The sequence below is a fragment of the Pteronotus mesoamericanus genome, unplaced genomic scaffold, assembly GCF_021234165.1.
Source record: "Pteronotus mesoamericanus isolate MK-2021 breed Mesoamerican mustached bat unplaced genomic scaffold, CSHL_Meso_final scaffold_232, whole genome shotgun sequence".
NCBI lineage: Eukaryota > Metazoa > Chordata > Mammalia > Chiroptera > Mormoopidae > Pteronotus > Pteronotus mesoamericanus.
Window position 1 is genome coordinate 4,919,813 of NW_026555311.1, and position 27,715 is coordinate 4,947,527.

A 27,715-nucleotide genomic window follows, 5' to 3' on the forward strand; every position below is an offset into this window, starting at 1 on the left:
TTCATTTCCAGTTGAAGTTCTTGTGATGTTAATGAAGATTTGGGTTTATTCTTTGAAAACCTCGTACTGAATCACAGTCAGCCTTTTCTCTCTTCTGGTTCCCTTTGATGTTTCTTCACAGATCTAACATTCTGACCGTTTGTTCACCTTTGAGGACCTTCTCTGAGCTCTAAGTCGACTCTGGGGTCTGGTGTGGATCAGACCCCTGCAGAGGACAAGATGGTTACTGAACTGTTCCTCCAGGCAGCCTTCATGAGGTTGATGGGAAGAAGAGAGGGAGGGAAGGAAAAATGCAGAAAAGGAAGAGAGTGTGGTGTTGCAGTTCCTCCATTGGTTGCCTTCTGTCCCACTCGAGTCTTTCCCTGCCTGAGTTGTCCGGTTTTTTTTAAACTAAATTTATTGGGGTGACATGGGTTAACAAGATCGTATAGGTTTCAGGTGTACATTGAGCTTATCAATTTTTACATTTAAAATTCTTACTGCCTTCTCTTCCCTGGGCTGCTACCTTGCTGCCCTAAACAGTCCTTACTGAGCTTCATTACATGTGTTTTTGACTCCTCAGGTTTGCTAATTCTATTATAATTTTTATCCCCCATGGCGCTGACCTTGGCTTTGGAGTCATACAGAGGCCAGTTTGAACCCAGAACACCACTACTTGCTTTTGTGCAAACTCAGGCAAGTTATTTAACGTTGTCAAGTTTCCTCATGTATAAATGAGAATGGTACTTACACCTAGTGGAGTTGATGTGAATATCGAAGGAGAAGTCTGCATCACGTTCCTAGCACAGTGCTTGAGAAGTCCTAAGGGAACACTGGACTCCGGTACAAGTTAAAACCTGTCATTATTAGACATTTTCAGGTGATTTTCAGTGACTTTCTGGAGGCCATAATGTGATTCTCTCATCTTCACCTAGTCATGCTAAAGGACTGTCCTAACTTTTCTTTTCAAGGTCTGTCAGTGAAGGTGAATCAAAAGAAAGGCCTCACATTTTTATCCTGGAATTCAAGGCCCTGTACTATTCCATCCTAAACTCCCTCTCTGCCTTATTGCCCACACCATCAGTTTCAAACATTGAACACATTTATCAAACTGGAACAGTTCTTATTCTCTGGACAGACACTTTGTAGCTCTTGTTCCAAAGCCCCTTCGTTCTGGAATGATGGATTCCTGATCTCCACCATTCCCTGTCCTGCCAAGATGCACATCCTAGCAGAGGCCTTGTTCTCTGACAGCCTGAAGTAACCCCTTTATCAGCTGACTTAGCATAATTTTTTTTATAACTTTATTGTGACCGTTCATGTTCTTCCATGTGTGATAATTACTGACTGAGGGCAGGAACATATGCCTGTGTTCCCCTCTGTGCTTCCCATGGTGTTTGGTAACTGGTGAGTCTCAGTAATGGACTTCCGAAGGAAGGAATGCATTGTGAGGATCAGAACCAGATACCAATTGTGAAGTCAGATGTATTCTCTCTAATGGCTTTGAACACTTATTTCCATATATTTTCATTCAATAGATGAGAGGCCTTCCCTGACCATCATACCTGACAAAGCCCTGTTGCCCCTGACCCACTTGCCGCGCCTTTTGTACACACCACGCATCAGTGCAACATAGTTGGGGAGCATCAGGTTGTTTGTCAGTTTCTGCCTTCCACTAGAATATAGGCTTCAAGAAGTCATGCACTTCATCTCTTTAACACTTGTTATCTTGAACAAAAACTCATTAGGTATTTCTTGAACAACTGAATAGATAAATGAAAAAAAAATCTCAGGATTTACTCTAAGTATTATGGATACCATTGTCTGTTCATTTTTCTAAAGGTATACAAACAGGCTTTCTAACGATTTCTATTTTGGAGGTGTGGAGTACTTTTAAGTAATGGATTCTCTTCCGGGGACAGTGTCTAGAGGCATTCAGCATGGTGCAGACTTTGACAAATCATCATAGGCTCCCCTACAATACAGCCTCTAACAAAACGAGGCTGTCTGGAACTTCAGTAATCAAATTGTTTATCTTTATACCAAGAAGGTAAGGAACGCACCCAAGTCTGCTTGTGGCGTGTTCCCAGGCCGACTTCAATGAGTTCGTGTTGTGACGCCTCATGTCCTTGTGTCTAAAACAAAGCAAGGTGTCCGCGGGGCCTGTGGTGGAGCTGTGGGTGCCAAAGTGTCTGAGACCTGGTCCAGGGGGCTTTCCTCCTGGCAAGTGGGAAGTCGCGGAGGAAGTGCTGAAGGCACAAGCACAGTCAGAAAGCTAAACAAAAATGGAAAGATTTTTGAGTAATAAAACAGATCAAAGGACTTACTTTGTTTAAAAAAAGAGAAAGAAAACAAGGGGACATTTAGTCAGTGCTAAAGTAACTGTGAGAAGAGGTTTCTCTAAAGGGTAGTCAGAGCCCAGAAACAGTTTACTTAGGTGACTTTAACTTTTTCTTCCCCACCTTGATTTTCTTCTTTCAATATCAAAAGGGGATATTCAGAAATAACCACTTCTCATCAGCCTAGGACTTTGCTCCCTGGACAGAAGCGGGAGTTAAGTAAAGGGTTAAGCAAGTAACAGGTCAGTGAATGAGAAGGTCAGGTGCTATAGGCCTTTCCTCCCCCACTTTCCAGACAGATATGGGTGACTCCCAGGTAGATAACTGGTTTTCAGCCCAGAAATTTCTAAGTCCTACACCCTAAGATCTCTTTTCATCTACCAGTAAGTCCTATAGTCCTGTAAACTATCTTTATTAGTAAATATTAACATGCTGCTGCTGCTTTACTTCCCAGCCACCAAAGTAACACCAGCTACCAAATCAGACCAAGAGTCATGGCCTCCCCTCTCTTGCTTTTTTTCCCCTCATTAAGCTAGTGGTTAAGACCTGTCTGTTGTACCTCATCTGCTGATTGACTTCAGTAAACAAAGGGAATGATTGATTCCTCTGACAGGAGAGCATCTCCTTCCAGGTGACATTCACCTTTTTGTCTCCACCAGCACAGGCACCTTCTCTGAGATTCGCAGTCGCTGGCCTCTCCACCTTCACCAGGGCCTATTCCTCCCAGGTGTTCTCCATGTCACTGCTGCCCCGTGGGCTTTCTAAAAACTGCATCTGACTCTGGCCGTCTTTACTCACCTAAAACCTTCCGTGGCTTCCTACACCTCAAGATAAAAAGTTCAAAGTAGCCCCTTGCAGGTATAAAAGTCATTCCGGGTACGACCTTATCTCAATTCTCCAACCTCATTTCTTACTCTTATATCAGGTGCCGTGGTCATTCCAAAGTCCTTGTTCATGTCTCTGACAAGCCTCACAGAGTGCTTGGCCCTGCCATACTTCCTCCCCGAAGCACCTTTTCCACCATTTTTCTCTTGTTCTACTCCTCCTGAAATTGGTTATTTCTGCTGGAGAATTTCACTCTGCCTTTTCATGCCTTCTCCTATCATCTTCACAGCTCTTGGGATGATTGGAAAGCAAAATAAAATTGTTCTTTACTTAGTTATCTCATTAGACTGAGCAGTTTGAGATTTCTGTCCCTGGCATCAAAACACAGCACTGACCAGTGTGTCTCAGAGTGAGGTCTGCCGGCTCTCCTTGTCCAGAGTCACTGGGCTGCCCCTAACTCTCGGAGCCTTGAGCCGTCTCTCCACCATTGGACGGAGAGTCAGCATTTCTGATTTTTAAACAGACTCCCTGAATAACTTCTATGAATATATATATTCAGTAAATATTTTTGAATAAATAAATCAGCTGGAGACATTGATTCTGCTTTTTATTCACATACACTATAATAACTTGGATTTGTTGCTGGTACTTCTATAAATACTCACCATGTTTATAGAAGACAATTTAATTTTCTAGAGGAAAGATTGCCAATACCTTATAAAATGAACCGGAGATTTAATTTGCCTAATCCTGTGTCCAGTTTCAAGCCATAGAAACAAACAATTTGAACAGTTCAGGTTAAAAAAATAATCCACACAACTAGATCCAAGCCGCTCAAACTCCTACGTCTTTCAATAAGTCATCTCCTTCTCTGGAACAATTTCTGTGCATGGAAATGTGAAACATGGCGCATGACACCTCATGGTTTGCAAGGCTTTAAGAATCATTGTGGCATTGTGATATTTTATGTGTTTCATTATTTTCAATCCAATGTCCAAGGTGTAGCCCGTACACATAATGTAAGAATTAATGACTTAGGAGGCTTCTATAACAATAAAAGAATCTGTCATACACAAAGAAAACCAAAGTGTAGCTAGAGCTTCTATATAGGAGAGGGAGTGAGAAGACTAATGATCTGCATAGTGTGTTAAACTCATATACTATCTCCTTGAACAGAAATAGGTACTTACCTATGTTTTATAGGCATTTAAATGCCAATATAAATACACAGTCATGCACAAATATAAATTTGCTGTTTTGAATATGCTAGAAATATTTTTAATTATGTACATATAAACTAGTGTGAAAATCCTAGAGCCTGCTAGACAGGTTGTGCATTTGAATAACTATAGCTCTTGCAATCCTTAGCCCACATGCTGTTTGCTTAACCATTCAATCCCTGACGGCTGACTCTTTTGGCTGGTTTGTGCAGTGCCTGTAATTGTGTAACTTTAATTTGCCTAATATTGTCCATAAAATATTTTGTCCTGTTCTTCTGGAAAGTTCTTTCTCTTGGACCAATGTGTCACTTCTGCTTTTGCATCCAGAGCTCAGTCTTTTTTAATACTTGACCAATCGGGCTCAACTAAGTGACAGTAATTTTGGACACTAGCTTTCTCTGCCGCTGTCTGTCTTTCTTATGGCTCTCAGATGGCTGCTACCCCAGGCATCAGGTCTGTGATTAGGTAGGAAAGAGAAGTGCAAATGAGTAACTCCAAAGGGGCATGGTAGCCGAATCAATCAAGCTTTTCCTGAGGTCCCATCTGACCACATCTACTTGAGGATCATTGCCAGAAGCCCATCCATCACGCCACCTCCCTAGACCAGTCCCTTGAAGGGAGCGAGGGAGGAAGGGTTTTATGGATGGCAGCTCATATGTACCATCATACTTGGACAGCCTCACTAGTGACCGGTCCATTGAAACCAGGGTTCCAATCAAAGGACTTTTGAGGAGCACATCTCTTGCCATGTCTGCCCTGGTGTTGTGGCATCTCTTTAGAGACTCAAGGACTTTCCGAGAGATGACACTGGGGGCATTCTATTCTCTCAGCTGGAAAGGAGAGATGGCAACTCAGCATAGAGATGCCTCACTTGAGAGAGTAGATAATACAATAACAAGATTTGATCTTTACAAATAATCATTCCATTTCTCTTAAATAGAGGGGCTCTTCAAATGTTTTCAGAATGCACATTAGTTTGAAAAAAATTTATACGTAGTTTCCCTGGAGTAGAGCTGTTGCATGAGCAAGATAAACCTGTACTTTGAAAAGGTTTATTTCACCTTTGAGGTGTGGATATAAAAATCTTTGGAACATAGTCATACACTTATTTATCCTCATCAGTGCAGCCTTTCTTGGATCTTCAGAAACATATCCCACCTGAGCTAAGAACTTTTCCTTCACAAGTTCTGTCTTGTTGGTTGGGCATGTGGATGAATGTTTTCTTAGTCCTGAAACTGACATTACATACCAGTGATTGACACATGATGGGAGGGAACATAATTTTATATCTTAAGAACATGATAAGCACCAAAAGCAATGAGGAAATACTACACTTTGCCATGCGCTCTGTATTCAAAGATAAGTGTTTGAGTGAAAACAGGCAGATGGCACCTGGCCACATTTCATGACATGATCAGCTACTATGAAATGTCCCTCAACTGGGAGTGTGCAGACTTGGGAGCTGCCTGGGACCACATTGCTCATTTATGCCTTATCTTCCACTTCAAGCCCTGCCCTACCTAACATCTATATCACTCATTTACTCAAGACTTACTTGAGCTCCCACTTAGATTTTATCAGTGAAGAACCTTTATATATCACAACATTATGCTGACTTCATTTAAACTCTTCAGTGGCTTCCCATTGCTCTCAGGATTAAAAGGAAACTGAAACATAATCTGTAAGAAGCCCTTATGATCTTGCTTCCACCTACTTCTTAGACCTTCCGCTCAACACTTCAACACACTCTTTGGACTGGAAGGTCAAACACACTCAATTTCTTAGAGTTGTTTAACGGTGCTTTCTCTCCTTGCCTCTGGCTCTTTGCCCATGCTGTTCTTACTTCCCTACCCATCTTGTCTAAATCTGGATTAGAATGCATCTTTATCACTTTCATTGGAGTATTTCCTTTTTATGTATTCCCCTAGTTTTACGTTAACTTATCTATTACTCCTCCCCACCCCCCACCCCTTCAAAGATTGTAAAGTCTCCAGGAGGCAGGGGATGTGTCTGTTTTGTTTACTCTCCTCAATTGTTAGCCTCGCGCATAGTTAGCACTTAATAAATATTCATTGAATAGCAATATAAAAGAATGAATGAATTATACTACTTCTCACTCTCTGACCACAGAAACTCAGTAATACTAATTCAGCAAAATTCTGTACCATAAGCAAAAAGGCTTTGCAAAAATTTATTCATTAGGAGGTTAAGTAAGTATCTTTAATCTAATGTTAGATTCAGCTATCATCCCCAAATCCACTCCTGAGAAATTATATCCTAGGTTTCAATTTTTTTGTTTGTTTAAGAAGGCAGGGAATTTTAGATTGATTTAATGTATTTTGTTAAATTTTCATGTAAAGAGAAGCTTTAGAAGCTTAGACACAGGCTCAACTTCTTCTGGTCATGGCACTACCAAGGTAACTTGGTGTTTCTGTCCTGTTTGTTGTTAACACACAGTACAGGGACTTGTGTGCCACTTCGGTTTCCTTTAGTTTCCATCCTTATCGAAGTCTTTGTTAGTTGTAATGCACTGATTTTTTTTTGTAGACATGATGAGAGCTAGAAATTTTTTATTTAATTGTAGGATATAATTGGATTTGACATGTATTACAGTTGTGTTTTCTTTGAGACAGGAAATCAAAGAGTCCGGAGGGATTGTGGTGGCTGAAGATAGGAAGCCAAATAATCATGATGATCTTGAAGTAGATCAAACTCAAGTTTTAAACTCTCCTAAGAATCACCATCAAGTGAAGACTTTTAGGGTTGCTCTTTGTTCTCGGTCTGTCTAGGTTGCTATAACAAAACACCACAGGCTGAGTAATTTAAGTAACAGAATTTTTTCTCATAGTCCCAGAGCCAGTACAGTTCAAGGTCAAGGTGCTGGCAGGCCCTCAACAGTTGCCTTTTCTCTTTAACCTTTCATGGAGCTTTCTCAGGCTCTTGTTTAATGGCATTAATTCCATTCAGGAGGGCCTAGTCTTCATGACCTAATCGCCTCCCACAGGCTCCATATTCTAATACCATCACAGGGGAGATTAGTATTGCAACATGAATTTTGAGGGTTACACAAACATTCATGCCATATCACTCTTCTAGATTCAGAAGGTCTGAGGGGGGTAATCTGTTTTCTTAACCTGTACCTCAGGAGCTTTGCAGGTGGCCCATATTAAGAAACACTTAAGATTAGCTGATGTTCTCTGGCCAGTGTGGCTCGTTTGGTTGGTGCATCATCCCAGAGACCAGAAGTTCATGGATTTGAAGTTCCCCGTCAGGGCGCATACCCAGGCTGTGGGTTCAATGCCTGTTGCGGGGCACATAGGAGAGGGCAACCAGTCATGTTTCTCTCTTACATCAGTGTTTCTTTCTCTCTCCCTCTCCTTTCTTCTCTCTCTAAAAGCAATGAAAAAAAAAAATATCTGCAGGTGAGGATAAAAAAGAAAAAAAGATTAGTTGGTGAAAATGTTTAGTTAGAAAATGTGAATTTGTGCATAGATGTTAGCGGACCAGCAACTCCAACTCCTCCTAAAGTTTTTCCATTGCACCAGTGAGCAAGTTAGAAGGTTGGAAAGAATCGTCGTCTAATCTCCCACCACCACCCATACACATACACTTCCTCAGGAGGCCTCCAAAGAGCCACTGAGTGGGCAAAATTGTTATTCTAAGTCTTTGGGGTTTCAAGAAACAGCTATACCTTATCTTTGAAGTGTTTCTATTTCTAGTTTATTATAACTTTCTAAAATTGGGATTAGGTTATAGTGTATATAGTGTAATTAATTCCCCGGGTGAAAATTTAAAGCGTTACCTCAGCTCACTTAAGCCCCTGGACTAAACGGCCTTTTTTTTTTTTTTTTTAATGCAAATAGATTGTTGTGACAGTATTTTCTTTATTCACTCAGTTCCTGTGTTAGTTTAAAAGTCATTTTATTCATTTTCATTTGCTTTTTTCTCTAAAGTTTTGATTTCTACCATACCATTAAGCTTTGCTTCTTAATATGTACATTTAAAGAAATAATACATTAAAAAGTTACTTGTGTTCTCTACCCTCTTGCTGACTTAGGAAGAAAACTGAAAACCTATTTCCTGTCCTTGTCAGGAATTATTTATCTCCACCTCGCCCCCAACTTGGACCTAAGACCAGTTTGCTAGTGAAACAGAATTAATGTGCTTATAGAAAATAAAATTCTGTCTCCAGTTAAGTAATTCTGGCAATTTCTTGGAGAACGAGCCTTTACTTTGTATATTCAAGTTTGATTTTGCAAGAGGAAATCCCAAAAGAACATACCTTTTTTATGAAGAAAGATACCTTTTATATGAAGATAGATTTAATAAATTTATCTCTAAGGTCAGCCATAGTCCTCTATCTATGTACTAAACTTACAAGAGGCAATATCAGACACTCAATAGACACTCAAAAGTTGTGGGATTTCTTAGTAACTCTGATTTATAATTATCTCCTAAATTACTAATAGGTTTTTGGTTACTTATACAAATTAATAAACTTTTTTTTAAACCATAGTCTGGATACTATCATGCTCATTTTCCCTCAGTGATATTTATGACTATACAAAGATAACTGTGTTTACATGAAAAGTTACTGAAAAGAGCAGAATTATTGCTTTGACACACAATTATAGACACATGCTCAACGATAAAATTGGAAGAAGTCCCTCACTCCTCACCTCATTTTTCCTTTACACTGCTTTACTTTTTCATCTTCTCATAGTATTTATAATCTTCTAACAAGCTATATTACTATTGTATGTCTTCCGACTTGTAACCTCGATGAGAGCAGGCTTTTTTATACCTTGTTCACTGATATATCCCCAGAACCTAGAACCATGTTTGGCACACAGTAAGTGCTCAATTCATACTTTCTGAATGAATAATCATGAATTGAAACTGGAGTTAGGTAAGAATAAAGAAAATTGTTTTTTTTTATGTCACTATTTGTGCTATCAAAATATACAATTTTTCTTTGGGGTGGCAGTGGAGACTAGACATAAGATATTTTCAGTGAACATATGCTATATAAATGTCAGTGAATATCTGAAATGAATAAATTGCTGGGTTCAGTCAATTTACCCCCCAAAATCGATCAGTTTAACAGGAAGAAGAATCATCATTGTGGTGTTATTCAGGTAAACCCCTGCTTCTGTTTTATCATATACAGTTACGGAGAAGAGTTCTTTACTTTTTCACACAAAACAATTCATTATTTTACAGTTTTGGAGGTCAGAAATCTGAAATGAGTCTTATCCGGCTAGGCTCAAGATGTCATCAGGGCTGGTTCCTTCAATATGCTGTAGGGGACAATTCGTTTCCTTGCCTTTTATGCTCCTAGATCTGCTAGAATTCTTGGACTCGTGGTAGCCTCTCCAACCTCTCCAACCTCTGCTTCCCTCATCTCCACTGACTGACACTCTTGCCTCCGCCTTACAAGACCCTTTTGATTACATTGGGTCCTCCCAGACAGTCCGCAGTAATCTCCCCATTTCAAGGCCCTTAATTTAATCAGTCTGCCAAAAACCCCTTTTTGTTGTGTCAGGTAACAATCACAAATTAATTATGGGGCTCCGGGAATAGATATCTTTGGGGGAACATTATCAGCCTACCACACCAAACAAAAAGAATTGTCTTTAGTTTGTTTAGTTATCGGTTTTGTCTGCAGAAAAAATTTTTTTGTAAGTTTGATGGTCCTCCTAAAATGCCAAACTAAGTAGAACAGTAAGAAGAGGAAATCTACGCTTTTTGTTTGTACAAGTATAATCTGAGGGCCAACATAAGTTAGAAACTTAAGCAAATAGCTATGTCTACTAGTACTATCCAGAACTAAGCTGGTGTTTGATAACAAAAGTATAAGTGAGAAATTTGGCCCCAAGTTTTGAAAAATACAAAATTGCAAAATTTTCTATCAAAATGGAAAAAAAATCCCCATGTGATAGACTATCGAATGAATCATTGCCACTTCCATGTATGCCTCATGTAATCCTCAGCTAGTGATCGGAGGAGCACTAAATGTTGGTGTTGTTCAGTAATATGGACACAGGCCATGCCCATCCATTTCTGAGCAATTCTAAAGCTTCACCACTACCCGTGGATAAGAGTTCTTGACCATAATGTCCAGGTACAGTCAAGCAAGGCTACTTTGGCCTGTAATCACACCCATGTTGCATCTTTAATGAGAATTTTATAGACTGATACACCTCACAATGCGCCTAGCCAAAGAGTGTAACTGGGAGAAAGGTTAAACTCTAAAGTAGAGATTATATTGTTTGTGTCTCATGCCACTTCTGAGATTAACGCTTTATTAAAACTACTTCAAACCGAGAACTGCCACGCAGATCTCACATCTTGGCTGTTTGGGCGAGTAGAGCTCTAGTTCAGTTGAAAAGGTGGGATTAGCTCTTGCTGCCCACTTCTCTGCCCCAAGTGGCCAAGAGGAACCAAATGAGGATACTAATGAGAAGGGGGACCTCCCGAAGCCCTTTCATAATTTCCACCTGCCCCCTTTGACTTGTGCATAGATTCCTTTGTAAATTCCCTTTTCATGTAAAGACCTAGGGAAGTCAAGGGCTCAAGGAAGGGTAGAAGATGAAAACCAATGACCTAAGATTATCAGCTGTTGTCTGCCTAAAGTTCCAAGTACACTTTAGGTCAAATAGCTGGTATTTGGCCTTGATCAGTCAGGTTCACACAACAGCAAGTGTGTGGAATGGAGGGCAGGTTCTTGGCCAGTAGCTGATTTAGAATACTGAGATAATGATGAAACATATCTATTCTTCCAATACCTTTTGATTGTCTGCTGCTATCAAAGAAATGATGCTAGTTTTATAAAGCTGGATTAGATCAGACCTTCGTCTTGTGGCCAGGTTTGCTTTTCGCGGCACCTGCACGACAGAGCAGTGACCTCCGAGTATACAGCATTGTTATCTCCGCCTGCATGGCTACACGGCCAGCCCGCTCTCAGCTCGGACTGGCTGCAATAAGCATTTTTGATTGTAATAATAATGTAAGTTACAAAAAGAATGAGCAGCGTACAACATTAACATCAAAACATTCCATAAATCACCCACATGATTAAATTTAATGACTTTCTTTACTGCTACCCTAGCAATTAGATGACTATAAAAGAGACCCTTTTTTGCTCCCACTATAAATAGGTCAGAAAAAAGAAGGGTATCTGCTTTTAACTCATTTGTTACCATTTTCTTTCAGAAATATCTACTTTGGAAGGTTTATGTATAGTCATTTTTTGTTACTATTCCCAGACATACTGCTGTTGGGTGCACCAGTACTTTTCATTTCAGTTCAAGAGTGACCTGCATGTGCTGTCTAAGAAACTTGTCCTGCATCCTGTCTAGTTTTTATAAGAATAAAAGTGTTCAGGTTATTGTTTCACAAATTTAGGTGTTTTCTTAAAAGTTCTTGTTACTTACATAGTTGGGCTCCTGCTATTTTCATTGTTTATTGCTTTTAGAGTACGCACAAAAAGGCTAATACTAAATTCACAAGGATTCTGGCAGCATGTGTACCTTTAGAATGACTAAATGGGTCTAGAAATGCCTTTGGCCATAAAGACTCAATTAGCCTGATTTTTTGCATTTGATTCCATTCATAGTATAATGTCTATCTTTTTCTGATAATAAACAAAAGGAATAGGTACCATTCATTAAGTACTGAGAATGTGTCAAATGTTGCCAGGTTTAGTATGTTGATGATTTATTTACAACAAGCCTGAGAAATAGGTGCTATTTTCCCAGTTTTTTTGAGGACACTGAGGCAGATAAAATGTAAAACAATTTTTGCAAGATCAGAGTCAACATGTGACAGGCAGGATTGAAACCCAGGTCTTTGTGCATCCAGTAAGTGTGATGGTGAGCCACTACTGTAGTGTCTTTCAGTCAGACATAGGCAGAAGTATAGGGAATAAAACTTGTGTAATTGCATGTAATATTCATGCAACTACCACCAAAATGTTTGATGTGTTGGTTAGCATTTTACACTTTTAAAAATAAAAACATTTTTAAAATTTAATTTTATTAAGAAACATTCATTCTTCATTATTAAGCTGGTAGAAAAAAAATTTTCAGTACATAAAAGTAAATTGGAGAAAAGAAACATACACAATCTTGTCGCCCAGTAATAATTACTGTAAATTTGGGGTGAGGGTATTCCTTCTAGTTTGTAATTAAACCACATCTGGCCTTTTTCTCCCATAGTTATTAATATTATATACACTCTACATAACTATAATGGCTGTATAATAGTCGTTTGAATGTACTTACCATAGTATATCCCCAATTCTTTGAGATTTATTCTACTTTTTCACTGTTGTACTGCAGTGATTATCTTGCCTTTACCATATTTAAAGTTGTTTGCTTTAGACAGATTCTATGAAGAAGAACTGTAGAATTAAAAGGTTCTCGATAAATGGTTTTCGCAGAGATATGTCATTTTACCCTCCCAACAGCAAAACGTGTGAGTCATTGTATCCTCGCCTGAGTCAAGTAATATCCACTTTCTTTCTGCCTATTGGTAGACATCAGGCAGTATCTGAGAGCTTTCTTTGATTATAGTACAAGATAACAATCCTGATCAAACTATTTTATTTACCATCGAAATATTAGTATGGTATGGTTGGTATTATTTTGATTTCAGATTAAGCTTGGCTTTTCGCAGAATCTGTCTGGAAGTGTATCAGTGAACCAGAAAGATTCCACTGAGACAGATGAGGGTACAGTCGTCAGGTGGACACTGGTTTTGTCAAAACGCCGGGCTCATTCGTACCTGCCTACTCTGTTGCTTACTTTATGAAAACATTACATTGAGAAGCAATACATTGGTCTTTGACCAGCAAGAACTAAAGAAGCTGGATGGTGCCCCCTCAACATTCCTAAGCATGCCTCAGTAGAAATATAACCCTATTTCCAAAGAGAAGTTTTAAAAAAGGCAATTGAATTCGGATTACTTTGGAGTATTCTTTCAGCTCCTGAGAGGATCGGGGAGCTATAGTAAAACATATTCTTACTGTTTAGATTTAGAGTCAGGTGGATTTGAAGCATAGATTCATAGGTGACTTAAGCATTGGTTATCCTATTTGGTCTCCCAGTAATGCATTTTTTCCCCTAAAAGTATTTTCAAAGCACAAGATTTTTAAAATATCCAATATATCATTCATCCATTCATATGTCAGGAGGCCACTTTAAGACCAGCCCTTGATAGGAAATTTTGGGCATACAAAGTTGAGTAAGACACAGTTTCCACCCTCCAGGATTGCAGACCTATAAACTTACATGCAAAACATAAAGAGATGAGTGCTATAATAGGTATGCAAAGGATACATAAAAGGAAGGAGTAATAAACTTGACCTAGAAGCAGTCAGGGAGTATCTTCCCAGATGAACAAAATGACAAGGATAGGTGGGAAGGGCATTCAAGGCAATGAGACTGGCATGTTCAAAGGCAGTGTGAGGCAGAAGAGTGCTGTCTTTTGAAAATCACAATATGGTGGCAGCATAGGGAAAGTTATAAGACACAGTTCCAGAGTAGACATAGGTAAAATCACTTGAATTATATAAAAGCATTTAGATGTTGTCTGAGACACAATGTCAAATCTGTTTAAATTTCTACAGCACCTGTGATCCACCTGTGACATTAATGACATTCCTACTTAAATAAACAAGAAAATTGGAAAATATAAAGGACTTGTCTTTGTATGACTATATTTCCTTATGTATAGTCTTGTACATGTGTCCTCAATGATTTTTCAATACTGGATTTTAGAATCTGAAAGCATGGGAACATGTAGCATGTCCCTTTAGATGACTCAAACACGAGATTAAATCATTCTAAGTAGGAAGACAGAAAGGCAGGAAATTGTGTAAAATGTCAAATACCTTCCAGTATGTCTTAACCATTAAGTAATCCATGGAATATTGCTGTCAGCTACAAAAAAAAAAAAAAAAGCAAAACAGGCAAACATCAGATTGGAAAAGGATTTGTCAACTTCCAGCATGCAGTGACTTCAGGGAAAGTATCCTCTGTAGAGTTCTTCAACTTACTTCTCCCTATTAAAATCAACAACCTTATGGATATGACATAAAGAAAAGAATACTATCTTGGAGAACAAGTAGATTTCCAGTATAAGTGATTATTTATGTTTCTGAATATCAAAAAGAATGGTGGGGTGTGAGAAAGAGCTGGTAAAAGTGATGATAAAAAATGATTACTGCCGAAATGACCAACTGAGAAATAGTAGTATAACATCCTAGATAAGAATACAAGGTAGTGGTTAAGTTCAGAGGGTCTGACAGCTGCTGCTTGGGTTTTGATTCCAGCTCTGTCACTTAAATCGGTGGGTTCTTACGTAAGTCTTGTTTGTTTCTTTCTCTGCAAAATGGGGGTGATGGTGGGTTCTTTGAACTATCAATGAGACATTATCTATCTCAAGCTCATTGAACCCTAAAAAAAGTACCTGGGATATAGTAAGTGCTCAGTTTAATGACTCGTCACTACTTTGATCCATTTCAAACAAAATTATGCATTTCAAGCCAGCCTTTAACCTGGTGTCTTTTGGGAGCAGTCAGTTTCTGTACCAGACATTTATGTACAGAGCTGCAACCTGTGGATGTTCAGTAAACCCTTAAATGTTATAAAACAAAGGCATCGATCTTCACTTTAATGTTTCCTGTCTCTTTGTTGAAGTCCTCACTGAGATCACTGAGCATTCTTACCACCATTGTTTTGAACTCTGCATCTGGTAGATTGCTTTTTTCCACTGTTTAGTTCTTTTCCTAGAGTTTTGTTCTTCCTTTTGGAACATGTTTCTTTGTCTCATTTTGTTTGCCTCCCTGTGATTGTTTTTATGTATTAGGTAGAGCTGCTATGTCTCCCGGTTTTGGTAGAGTGGCCTTTGTAGTAGGTGTCCTGTAGGGCCCAGTGGGTGCAGTCTCCCAGCTCACCTGAGCTGGGTGCCCCTTGTATGGGTTATGTGTGCCTCCGTGTTTAGTTGAGCCTTGTTTGTGTTGGTACATCATTGGAGGGATTCACTCTTAGGCTGACTGGTTGTGAAGACTGGCTGAGACTAAAGTGGAGGAGCTGTTGGGCAGGTTGACCATACAGAGCAGGATTAACTTCAGCTGGACTCTGGTGCCTGCTGAGTCTGCCCTTTGGGTGTGTCATTTGTTGAGGTGGTTGGGTGGTGCTCTGGTGTGGCATGAAGCTGGTTGTGTTGGTTCTAAGACCTCGTAGGCGGTACAGGCAGTGCTGGGCTTGGAGACATGTTGGAGAGACCAAGCTGTGAAGTGAGGTCTGCTGTCACTAGTGCCAGGTTTGGGACTGTTCAGCAAGAGGCACAGGGCATGCCAAGCCCTGATACTGCTTGCTTGTAGTTTGTGAACCTTTGAGAGACCTTAGGAAAGTCTGCAGCATGAGCCAAGACAGGCTGTTTGTATGCCAGAGCCACTGGAAGCAGCTTGAGTGGGTCAGCAAGCTGGTTGCAGCAGGGTCTCAGGGAATGACCAGGGCCAGGCAAACTGTTTCCCAGGTTGATGGAGACTCAGATAAGGAACCCACCTGCGCCGGCCTGGAGGAGGGCTCAGCAAAGAAACAACGGCCTCGGCTAGCACTTCTGTTTGGGAGAAACCTCTCCCTCCAGCCATTGTTCTGAAAGCCAGAGAATTCAGTTCCTCCCTGTGTGTCCCTGGAGCCTTTCAAGCTACTACCCCAGCTCTGATGTTCAGAGTCTCAATAAGTCTGTGCGTGGGCCCTTTAAGAAGAACCCCTGGGACTCTAGAAGCCTTCCATCTCCCTCAGCCACAGTCTCTGCTGGTTTTCACAGCCAGAAGTTATTATGAGTTCTCTTTCTGGCATCCAAACCCTGGGCTGGGAAGCCTGATGTGGGACTGGACTAGTCACTCTTCAGGGGGGACCTCTGCAGCTAGGCTGTCCCTCCTGATTTTAATTGTCACACCTTGGTGTGGGACCGACCTGTTCTGCATCTCTGCCCCTGCTACTAGCCTTCACATGGCTTCTGTATGTCCTTAGTATAGGACTTCTGTTCAGCTTGATTTCAAGTGGTTCTCAATAATGGTTGTTCTTTGTTTAGTTGTAATTTTGATGTGGTTGAGGGAGGAAGCGAGCACAGTGTTTACCTACTTCACCATCCTGACCACCGTAGGCATCTAGAATTTCTCAAATTGGTACAAAATGCTTTTTTTACCAAAAAAAAAAAAAAAAAAAGGATGCATCATGAATAATCACCTGTCAAATTCCTTGTTTTTTTACTTTTTAAAAATTTTTAGTGAGAAACCTTTCTGTGTAAGCATAGCTAAAGAAAGAATATTCTTACTCTTAGATCTTGTTGCTTAGTAAATTGCTCCTGACAAATAATAGATGTAGAAAGGGAATAGTAAACACAGAGGTTGAGGTTTGCTGTATAGAGTGACTGCTAGCTATTGACATAGTGTATGCCTCATAGTGTATGCTTCATGTATGCCTCATGAATAATCTGAACATCACATTACTTCCTAGTCCCCCTTCCCAGGGGAAATACTCTTCAGAGCATGGCAAGACACATCGACCTTCTGCCTTTCTAAGAAACCATGAGTCACATAGCCTCTTGTCTGTCCTTAAGCATTTTCACTTCTTTCAGAAACCAAGTGAAGAAAAGGTTGCTATGGGTGGTGCTATGTCTTTTCTCAGAACCCTGGCTTGATAAATGCCACTGTACCCAGGATTAACCTGACAGGCAAGTGAAGAAGAAAATATTCTTGCCTCACAACCTAGTAGTAAAAAAGAAAGTTAAAAAAAAAACAACACCAAATTCCCCTTTAACTCTGAAGAAATGGGAGTGGTGTTCTTTAACTCCATGTTTTTGTGATAGATATAAAGATTTTTCTGTTAAACATGTTTTGTTCCAAAAGGACTTTTATCACTGTTCCTGGCTTGGAACCTGGAAATCAAGGCAAAAATCAGCAAAGTGAAAGTAACATAAACAGATATAAAGATAAAAGGCTCCTAAACTGGCTTTGGACACTACCTGGTAGGTTTCATTCTGGTTCCTCTGTAGAAACTGTCGACAGGCACGTGGTAGAGAGCACTTTCCTGTTCAGCTCGCCCGGCTTTGTACACCGTCACCCGGGAGAATCCTTGTCTCCCCACACGGCCACCTGCAGGGGAGCAGAGGCCTGCCGTGGCTGATAAAAACAATAATTTATTCAAACACTTAGGGAAACAGAACACTTGATTTTGTTCATTACGATTGGCATGCTTTATGATAACACCTATCTTTCTTATATAATTCTGAGATGTACAAAATACAGGTATTCCTACTCTTATTTTTCAAAAATTTGTCATAGAAACCTTCACTGTTATCAGATTGCCATGCTTTAACGATTTAGAAAGGATGGGGTAAGTATAAGGTCAATATGAGTTATAAGTTCTAATAGTCTAATGTATTTTTACAACATAGTTCCATCCAGAGCCAAGTTAGGATTGGCTTTCGTGGAATTATTGTATAGTATAGGACTGGTTCATGGAGAGGTGACTGGAAATAACTGGAGTTCTACTTCAAAAAGCATTTGAACTCATGTGTGGCGCAGGGGTTGTCTTGGCAGCGACTGTCCTTCATTTTCAGGCTATTTCTTTCTCTTGCCTACACAGGGATTGTGAGTTGCAGTCCTGGGTGACATTCGTGGCAAGGAAGCATTACGGTCGATTTATAGGAACTGATCATTCTGGGCTTCGTGGGGCAGCTGGCCCTGCTTTCACTGCAGACAGAATTAAACCAAATCCTAGAATAGTGAAGGGAAAAATGGATCAAATTGGTTGTTTCATCTAGTTTACAATTTAAATCGAACTGCTCTGAAACAGGAACCTAACTGTCTTTACTCCGTACTTGCAATCTGTTTGAAGCAATTCGGCCTGAGTGTATCTGAAGTGTAGGTGACGTCATTCCCAAACAGTGGGGGTGTTTTTGAGGTTGTATCACATTTCAACGTACCCTCTCTTTAGTTTTCCCGTTTCTCTTTTCTTAATCTCTCTCTCTATATTTCCCTTAGCCAGGGTTTCTCAATCTTGATGCTATTGATATTGGGGCTCTATACCTTTTGTTGTGGAGAACTGTCCTGTGCACCATTGGGTCCTCCTCACACTGGATGCAAGTAGCCAACGCTCCTCCAGTTATAAAAACCAAAAATGCCTCCAGACATTGCCAAATAGCCTCTGAGGGCAAAATCTTCGCCCCGCATTGAGATCCTCTGGTGCAGATGAAAAAAAAAGAGGTCCACAGGCTGAGCTCATGGAGGCCTCCACAGGGGAAAGATTGGGGAAATGAGAAGGAACCAGCAGAGGAGAATGAGAAAAGAGCAGGTGGTGAAGTCGGAGAGATAAAATAGTGTCCCAGAAACCAAATAAAGAAAGTGTTACAGAAAAAAGAGAGGCACCACCTGTGTGTCAGATGCTGCTGCTCATTAGGCCACCTGAGATGAAGACCCATTCCTTATATATTTAACAATAAGAGCAATGACGTGTAAAACCACTGGATTGCTGTAAATAGGAACACATACTTGATGTAACTTGTAACATAAATTCAGATTAAAATTCAGAAGATGGTCACAAGGCAAATAATCTTTGTTGTTGTAAAAGTGTAAGATGGCAACGTAGAGCTTGTGACAATCAGTAGAGTATGCATTAATAATTTCTAATAAAGTATATTTTACTAGAAAATCTAAGCCTTGGTGCCAATGTATACAATAATAAGGTATATGGTAAGGTACAGTATATGGTATATAATAAGGTATGTGATAAGTTATATGCTATCAATAAGTGCTCAAGTACTGATATTTTTGAGTTTAAATATTTATGAGTGTCTTCAGAACAATTCATAAAAATGTGACACAGTGTGCATTCATTCTAAAATGCTTTCTTGAGTTGGAGGGAAGAGGCTGGCTTTCGATGTAGCAAAACAAGAAAAGAGATGAAAGGCTGGCCAACAGTAGAGCATTCCTCTGTGTGTTGCAGTAGACAATGGTTTTAGACCTTACTATTACTCAGGTTAATCCATGTGGTAAGGTGAATAACAGTCTCCCCAGAAATGCCTAGGTCTAAATCCCTGGAATTTGTGAATACGTTACCCTACATAGCAAAAGAGACTTTGCACATGTGATTAGGTTAAAGAATTTGAGCTGAGGAGATTCTCCTGGAATAATCTGGGCCCAGTGTCCTCCTTAAGCCTGGAGAACCTTTCCAGACTGTAGTACTGGATTATCCCTTGGGCCTAATGTATCCACAAAAGTCAGAGTCAGAGAAGGTGATGTGATGACACAGAGCTGGAGAAGACGTTAGGATCATGGGAACAGAGGTTTGGAGCAATGCTTTTTGAAGATGGAGAAAGAGACAGGGAATGCAGGCAGCCTCTAGATGCTGGAAAAGGCAAGAAAACAGATTTTCCCCTACAACCTCGGAAAGGAACGCTGTCCTGAGAACACTTTGATTTTAGCCCTATCAAACTCATTTTAGAATTCTGACCTCCAAAACTCTAAGATAATAACTTCGTGTTGTTGTAAACCACTGAATTTGTGGGAATTTGTTATAGCACTACAGGAAAGTAATACAATCCAATTCAGAAGGCAAGTTTTTCTCATTACCAGAGTTCTCAACACTAGTCTATGGGCCACATCTTCTTATGTCACTGAATGAGCCTTCCAACTTTGAAGGAGCAATGTGAATACTCTAATCAAAATCTTGCCACATTATTATTTTCGAGAGCAAAATGAAATTGATTATCTTTTCTTGGGTAATTGGGTGATATGGGTGAAAAAAAAAAAAAGGCCTGTCATTTTCACTCCCTTGTTAATAATATAATTAACCTTCTCATTGCTAGTTTTTATACAGGCTTAGTTTCTTGTGTAAATTTGATTTTGGGGACAAAAAATTATTTGTGATCTATACCATGAAATAGTCTTCGTCATTGGTGAGCTATTTTCTCCCTAATCCAGAAATTGCATTTGGAGCACACTTTCTCATTGCTTTCCCTACCCCCTTTCAACAATTATATCCAAAGGAAAGTTTGTATAACAGTATGTTGAATCATCCAATAGTTAACATGAAAACATGTAATTTTTTCCTTGGTAGTATCTTTTAGCATCTTTACTATTGTCTGAAGCAGTGAGTGTAAACTAAAACTTTTTAAAAAAATATATTTATTAATTATATTAATTGAAAATATATTTATTTATTTTTTTAGAGAGAGGGAGAGGCAGGGAGGAGGAGAGGGAGAGAAACATCAATGTAAGAGAGAGTCAGTTGCCTGTCCCAGGCCCCCAGTTTGGGACCCAGCCAGCAACCCAGGCATCTGCCCTGACTGAGACCCTTCAATTCGCAGGCTGGCGCCCAATTCACTGAACCACGCCAGTCATGGCTAAAACGCTTTATAAATATAAGGAAATGGATAATCTTTCAGTCAAAATGTTTAGCCCTTGAGGAGAGAGAACGAAAACACTGTCTGATTTGGATATGTTGATGCTTGTTTATAGAGTTATCTGTGCAGCTGTCATTTTGATTTAAATCTGGGAAAATTCTGTCTGAATTGGACTTAATTCATAAACCTAAAATCTGCTTTCCATTCCATTGTGAATAATCATATGCTCTTTATAGTGTTTTTTTCACTTCTGGTTTCCATCTCCAGCTCTCGAATAAATCTGTTATCTACAGACCATTCAGGACTTCTTCACGATGAAGAGAAGCAGGAAACAGATTGTTTTATTTGACTCTAATTTTTATTTTTATATTTTAAAATATTTTATAGTTCTATGGTCAGCAGGCCTTTAGTGTGGATGACAAGATTTTCTCTTTTTTTTTTTAACTTGCACCCTTGACACAAGCCCCAAATTATATGTTGTACAACTTCTGGTCCAAGAAAATTTCATATTCAAGAAAAAAGTCACTAATACCTCACTTTACATTAGTCATAGATTTTATGACTGTAAGAGGTGAGGTAAAGTTTAGCCTGATGACAGGGGTCACTGAACTGCTTTTTCTTAATAGGAGCCAGTTCAGAAATATAGTATGCTTTCTGTATTAGTATTACATTTTAAAATAATCTGAACAGGTGAGCATTTCTTCATTGGAAATTCATATGAAAGCTTTCTAGTCCTTTGAACGAAGGCCGTTTTTAAGTGGGGAATTAGCACAATGAAATTGCTGATGAAAGCACTTTCTGGATATTATTTCTTCATGCTTCCTCTCCTCTTGAGAACCTACTGTTCTTTAAATGGCCACTAGGCTTTTAACATTTTACGTGGCTAGTAGCGGTAGCTGATGTATATTATATAAGACAGTTACTTGGAAATTCTAACTTGAAGTGACATTCAGTACCACAGAATCAGGATGAGAATATTGAGAGCAATACTGTCAAACAAAACAAACTATAAGTTATTTGGTCAATGCAAAGCTCATTGTCAGTTTGCTTTGAGGTGGGAGGAAATTTGTCTAATAAAACCCTTGATAAACTTTTGGTTAAGTTTTATGTGGAGGTGGTAGTAAGCTTCGCTCTTCTAAGGAGATAAGAAACTATCACCTTCATCAAAGAAAGAATAGAATTTAATTCTTTATTTCATTACATATTCTCTGAAATCTATGATTCTTGCTTTGAAATTGATCTGATGAGTTCATGAAACCATATCTTCAAAAATACTCTTGCATCTAAGATGCAATCAGCACCTTTGAAAAAATGGACATTGACTCTGAATTCAGGACGCTGAATTCAGGCTTTCGTCGGCTTCCCTGAAATAATGCCACGATCAGCCTAGCAGTTTGCTATACTTTTCTCAGACTAGAAGACTATTCATTCTTTTCTGAAAAATTATTTTCAATTACAATTGACATACAGTACTATATTAGTTCCAGTTGTACAGCACAGTGATTCGACATTTATATACCTTACAAAATGATCACATTTATTCTTGAGTGAGGGAAACTTAAAGGTGGTCTCATCTGACAACCCCTGTGAAGAGCAGCAGCTCATTAAAGAAGCTCCTTCAGGTCACACATGCACTTCAGTAGCTCACATAGCTGCTGGATGCTGCCAATGTGGGTGGTGGGGAATATGTCTGAGTGTATGGACTTAGAGAAGAAGCATCAGACTTCAGCTGCTTCCGCCTGCTATAGAATAGAAGTAATCAATGCCAAGTTTCTTGGTGGACAGATCCTTTTGTGTTCTGCCCCTTCCCAGCTCAAAGACTTCTAGTGCCTTCCATGGCTTAAACCAGCACTTCTCCCTCTATTTTCCTGAAGGCCAGTAGCATCCCCCTTCTTCTCTCACCCAAGGCACGTAATGGCACACACATAATTCAGTCTATTCTTACTTATTTAAAAAGAAGAAAAGAAAAGAAAATGAAGCCTTGAATTTCAGTACCGTAATGGTTAGTGGTAATAAATCCGTGGGCCCATACCTCACAATTTACTGCAACCTTGAGGTGAAGGTCCATTCCCGACTGGGCTGCACGGTTTTCAGCGCTCCGCGTGATCTGACTTCAGCCTGTGTTTCCAAACTGACATTCGGCCGTCCTCAACCCAAAACATGTCCCGTCTGATACACTTTTGACTCAGCTCACATCTAATGCTGCTGCGACTTCCCATCCCAAATGCCTTGTGCCTGTCCTTGCATCCAAAGCATTAAGAGTCCACCTCAAAGCCCTCTTTCCACAGAGCATTTTCTCATGACACTTACATCTCCTTTCTCAGAAATTTTATCGAACATTGTTAATTATAACACTTTTTTCTGTCTAATTAGATTAGCAGAGGCAGACTTTACTTTTACATAAGGATTGGCTTATTATTATTTTTTCATTCAATGGCATATGAATCACACTGCAAAGGAAGATGATCAAGTTCATTAAATTTTGAATGAATGGATGGATGTCAGCTTTCATCATCATTTCTTGCCATTTTATTAGACAGATAGCATCTTTATGAGGGGGTGTGTGTGTGTGTTTAACAATTTTAAAGTATTTCCCCCCCAAAGATCCTATCTTCAGTTGTAAAGAGAAATCCAATCAGAAAACAGAATTTATCAAGATTTTTAAAAAGGTGACAAAGGGAAAAATTATATGTTGATAGATAAGTACAAGCAACTTTCTCTAACAGATCTGCTCTAAGAGAAATGTAGTCTCCTGGAAAGGGATACATATGTGACCATGTTACTGAATCTATTGTGTCAAATGTGACTCTACTTAGATCATGGCCCGTTCAGCAATAGAACAACTGAGTTGCAGAAGAATGGTTTTCCTGCTTTTTTAAGAAAATAAGTAAGGAGAACCTGCGATCTTTAAATTAGCATTTGAGAGGAAAGCAGAATGAGAAAGAGGTGTTTGCAACTCAAGCTCATAAACCATACATTATGTGATCTTCTGGGTCAAATGTAACATATTAGAATGGCACCCTTTTCTTTAGTCATGGCTTTGTCTTGCAGTTATAAAGTTGTTATCCATTTGTATTAATTATGGACATATTTTCTTTATATTCACAAAATTATAATCAAAATATCAGGGCACAGGGTTAATTTTTCAGTTATAATTTACTTGTGAACAAAAATTGCTAGGAAATTCCCATTGTTTTTAAAATAGAAAAATGCCTTTGTGAAGTCTTAGGGATCTTGAAATCTCAAGAATGTGACAGACTCCAGCCCTGGCTAGAACTCCCAACAGCACAACTTGAAAATCTCTTTTAAGAAAACCCTCCTTTATATTCGTATGAAACTGTAACCACCAGAGACATCCGCGTTTTGGCGAAAAGCAATGTGTTACTTCCTTCAGTCTCTGGGTCTCCAATTTACTTGTGGCCTTAGAATTACTTTTAAAACTTTGAACTGTGTCCTGACTGGAATGAGCAACTGAACTAAAGGAGAAATCTTAAAAGAGACAAGGCCTCACCAATTAGCAGGTTTTCTCAGCTCCAGACTTTTCAACTTAGAACATGAGAACTTATTATAAGCTAAGTAGCTATCACCCAAATCAGGAGATGCTTTTAGATCTCCTTTTTAACTCTCCCTTGCAGCTTAATTTTCACTTTTACAATTTGTTGCATCTTACACATGTACAGTAGCCACAAAACAAGTTTACTTAGACACAAAGGAGCTAAGGCCACTTCCTGAAGGTGTTCATTAGCAATTATCATCTGTTGAAATGCTATCCACATGAAAGTTGCAACATTCTCAAATAAGCTTGTTTGACTCTTAAAGGCGTGCAAGTGTGCTGACAAAGATCCTGATGTAAATATTAGAGACTGAAGCTAACTACTGGTTTCAGCTGAATCCAGAAACTGGGGCAGGGAGGTGGGGAAGCATTTGAATGTATACACACTCTTTGAGAGTGGGAGAGAGTGGTAATAGACTGGGTAATAAATACAAATATTGAGGAGCTACTCCGGTAAGAATAGAAAAAGTATCTCTTAGGAATGTTTTGGAACAAGGTAGCATAATAGAGAACTCTAAGGATATAGCTATTATTTGTTTTTATTAGTTATGGACCAATTTCCATTATTCGTATTGACAACAGAAATGGAAGGAGGAGAGGGCAAGTGCAGTAGCTCAGAGCACATCAGCACTTCATTCAGGCAATCTTTATTTGGTTGATTACAGCGTAATTATAGCTACAGAGTCGCCATCCTGAGAAGTATTTAAAAGGCACCTACAGTCCAGGGTCTTGCTATATAATGTTCATTTACGATTTATTAAAGGAGGAGAGTCCATGCCATCTAGAAATTGCAAGTTATCTGATAATAGAACAGTGTAGTCGTACAGTATACCAAGTGATGGAGGCTGGCCAGAATGTGGAGTATTACTGAGTTACCATCGAGACATTGGGGAAGTCATTTATCTACTGCAGTGCGCCACAATAATTTTTAAAACATGCAATACCTGACTGTTTAGTGAGGGGCACCGACCTCTTCTCCCTTAGATTGTCAACAGCCAACACAACAATAGCCATCCAGTGTGAATGAATCAAAATTAAACTTTTTTTGGTCAGACCGGCAAAAGATACATTTGTTGGTGTGCCACAGAATTTCAGTAATTAGTTTGTGTGTGCCGTGAGATGAAAAAGGTTGAAAATTACTGATCTTCATTAAATAGTAAGTGGGTAAGCAGCAAGTCATTATTTGCCTTCAATTATCTTGACTATAACTGAACCATTACCAGATGTCAAGACAGAAAGACAGGTTTAATTCGCCTAACCCAGTTTGCTAAAGAAAACCGTACCTTCTTCTGAGCAAAATGGAAACATCATAATACATTCAACTATAAATGAAATACATTTTGATTACTCCGTTGAAGAGGTGAGAGTTAATACTTACTTAAAACGACTCCCTGTTATAGAAGAAGCTTAAGTTTAATTCTAAATTAACCCAAAGCATTATTTGAATTTTACCATGGAAGATTTATAATAGTATACAATAAGCAACATTTTAATTATAGCATATCAGTTCACATAATTGACTGCCTATGACCCAGATATAGATAGCCTAGACAATTAATGCATGTTGATTTTTGGTAGTTGTGACCGATACACAGTGTGCAGCTGTGTGACCATGAGACACCAATGTTATCAGCACCTCCTTCTGCCCCTAATTCCCTCTTCGGTAGAAGAAGGAAATTGGGCTCCATCTCTGAGGTCCCTTGCAATTCTCAAATTATGTGTGTCTATATTGATTGACTTGGTTGTGCTACCTGTGGAATTGAAGGTTTGTGACAAATCTTTAGAAAACTTGTGAAAAAGAGAACAGTCTTTGCCAGGAGGTTAGCACTACACTAAGACTAGTTCTCCTTCTAGAACTGAAGAAATTAGAAAAAAATACAGAAGGAAGACTTTTGTTCTTTTCTTGGGTGTTTGTGGCACATTATTTTCCCTTTAATGGCTAGAATGAGAGGATCATATAAAGACACTCATTTAACTTGATTCATAATTTCAAGTAACAATCTAATCAAAACCAAAACCTAGATTAGAATGAACAAGCAACAGTTTTTTTCTCCTGGAAGTACAGGGGGTTTGGGTCAAAGTGTTCCACACCCAGAATGTGGAAACATGATGTGGAGATTCCTCTTACTTTTTTCACAGTTAAATAATGCACTACACAGTTACACAATGACCATGGAATTCAGTAGGAAGGCTTAAGGAATTTTATATGCCTAGAAGAGAACACATCAATTACACCCTTTCTCCCCTGTCCCCAAAAGTTTACCACAGGAGAGCAACAAGAGGTCTAAGGCTACTTAACCTCTGCACCTGTCTCCTTGGCCATAAAATGAAGATAATGCTTTACCTGCATTAGGGATGATTAGAAAGATTAAATGTGAAAGCTTTTAAGCACTATTTCTACACATAGGAATCACTCTCTAAATCATACTACTATGATTATTTTCACTTACCACTACTTTTACAATTTTAAAAAGAATATATACTATTTGATATTACTATTGCTTACATTACCTTGATAGAATTTTGTTTTTCTTCAGTGAGTCCTTGCTTACATGAATATATATGCAGATAGTGATTCTGACTCTAATAAAAGTAATGCTATACACTTGCAAAATGCAAAGAAGCGAAGTGATAAATATGTTTATGGCCCAAAGTACTTTCTTCCTGAAATGTTCAATAGTTAAGTTTCCATAAAATTCTTCTACTTTTTCATTTCTCTTTGCACTATAGAAATAGTCTTTTTCTTTATAGAGGAAGAAAATGGATTATATGTTGTTTTCCTACCTATTTTATCCTTTAGTTATTAATACATTACCCAGAAAGTACAACTGTTAGCTTACGTATTAGTTAGTGTTTGCTGAGCAACCATGTATGCAATTATTTTCTTTGTCAGGAAATTTGATATGACAAAACTGTGATCATTCAACAAATATTTAATAAGCACTCCTGTGTACCAGGTCCTGTGTTTCCAAGAGAAGAGTTTGCAAACCTCACTGGAAGTGATTTATTCCACCCTTTATGGTTTGGTTTCTGAAGTCACTCACTTCATTAGGCGGTATTCACCAAGTAGGTCACTTGGACTCATTGAATTGGGAGTGTTGCTTGTGTAAATAATAAGATCCCTCATGAGTCAGCACTACAGGTCAGTGATTAGGGGAAAAAATGAAACACTTTACAAATAATGCTCTTCAGGTTAATGCATTTTGCTATTTGTATTATGTCTTGTAACTTTTCAACCCTTTCTTTTTACTCTAATTGAGTGGGGAATACCCATTTTAAGGGAAACATTGCTTTTTCAGGAAGTATATTCAAATGGTTAAATTATTTACAAAGCCTCTGTTCCTTTTTGTTGAATTGTCTGTAGAAGCTTTTGTTCTTTT

At 39.0% G+C, this 27,715-nt stretch overlaps 1 protein-coding gene across 1 annotated transcript in view; it reads left to right on the forward strand.

The window, feature by feature from the left end:
* Positions 1 to 27,715, forward strand: part of ELOVL6 (ELOVL fatty acid elongase 6) — a 133,600-nt gene that overhangs the window by 54,672 nt on the left and 51,213 nt on the right. The window lies entirely within an intron of this gene.